Raw genomic sequence first — 2,082 nt, 5'->3', positions numbered from 1 at the left:
TAAAGAAATAACAATAACAATAATAATAATAATAATAATAATAATAATAATAATAATAATAATAATAATAATAATAATGATAATAATAATAATAATAATAATAATAATAATAATAATAATAATAATAATAATAATAATAATAATATTAATAATAATAATGTTGATAATAATAATAATAATAATAATAATAATAATAATCATACTAATAATAATGATGATGATAATAATAATGATAATAATAATAATAATAATAATAATAATGATAATAATAATAATATTAATAATAATAATGATGATAATAATAATAATAATAATAATAATATTAATAATAATGATAATAATAATAATAATTATGATGATAATAATAATAATAATAATAATAATAATAATAATAATAATAATGATAATAATAATAATAATAATGATGATAATAATAATAATAATAATAATAATAATAATAATGATAATAATAATAATAATGATAATAATAATAATAACAACGCGGAGCCTAATCCTTTCTACTTTAGGCAGAAGGTCTGAAATTTGGTGGGAAGAGGACCAGTCGATTACATTAACACCAGTACTCAAATGTTACTTCATTTATCGACCCCCGAAAGGATCAAAGGTAAAGTTGACCTCGGTGGAATTTGAGCACAGAACGTGAAGACTAAATGCCTGTAAGCATTTAGCCCGGCATGCCAACCATTCAACCAACTCGTCTATGATAATCGTAATTTCGTCTTTGTTCAACATTAAAGCTTCACAAAACACGTTGGGGGTGGACTGGACAATAATACAATAATAATTTGAGGAGACTTGTTGTCACCAAATCGCAAGATATAATATATACAACATTAATACGTAATAATAATAATAATAATAATAATAATAATAATAATAATAATAATAATAATAATAATAATAATAATAATCCCACTGTCCGGGATTTCCCTGAACACCAAGAGCAAGAGCCCTCTTTATTTCCTTCTCTCCGACTCACAGGTGTACGCTTAGAGACGTACCATCAACTCTTGCCATTTTTGCAACTCTCACCCACCTTTCTTTAAACTCACTCGAGGACAGCACTTCCATCTCCACCCTGAATTTCCTTTCCAAGCGAAATTTGAAGAAAGTCAGAGTTCTATCAAAGAGGAGTGTATCTGTCCTCATGCATTTCAGTGGTGGTAGTACTAATAGTTGTCGGAGCCCTGGGAACAGTGAGTAAAAATCTTGAGAAGTACATGGAACAAATAGGGGGCTGCAATAGGGATGGAGCACTTGCAGAAAGCATCACTGCTTGGAACCGCTCGAAAACTCCGGGTGCTGCTCGAAAAATAAGAGGTGTTACCTCAGTTCACTGGTAGTGAATAGCTGACACTGCACTACACCTCCAGCATTAGAAGATGTGCAAAGGCAATAATAATAATAATAATAATAATAATAATAATAATAGGGATCCTACAAATATAAATTGTTATCATCTCTGTCGTAGTCACCCTAATCTCTTTAATAACGGGGGTACCTTCATGACAGGCATTCTCAACATCATCACCGTTTTAAACATCAACTAAGATTTATCGTTATATTCATCGCAACACTCTTCTTTATCCTCACCCCCGCACCACCATCCTCGTCACAGACATCATCATCTTCATTATCATCATCATCATCATCATCGTCGTCACCACCACCATCACTATTATCATTATCATTCTCATCGACATCATTATCACCATCATCATCATTATTGATATTTCAGTAATCGCTATTTATATTGTCATCGTTTACGCCAACGAACTACTGTACTCCTTTGTTATTCAAACTCTAGTATCATGTGTGCGTTTCTGCATGCATATGTGTGTGCGTGTGTGCGTGTGTGTGAGAGTATGTGCGTGTATACATACGTAAACGCATACGTATATACACTCACACATGCACATACAAACTTACGAGAACACAAACTCACAGAATTCTTTCAGTGGTGCACTATACGTGTTTCAGTTTCGTGATGTTGCTCTACATATTTTTCCTATCGTTATACTTGTTGTTCTTGGTGGTGGTGGTGGTGGTGGTGGTGGTGGT

This window comes from Octopus bimaculoides, chromosome 9 (assembly GCF_001194135.2).
Source record: "Octopus bimaculoides isolate UCB-OBI-ISO-001 chromosome 9, ASM119413v2, whole genome shotgun sequence".
Taxonomy (NCBI): Eukaryota; Metazoa; Mollusca; class Cephalopoda; order Octopoda; family Octopodidae; genus Octopus; species Octopus bimaculoides.
The sequence above is the reverse complement of the archived record's forward strand: the minus strand, read 5'-3'. Positions refer to the sequence as shown.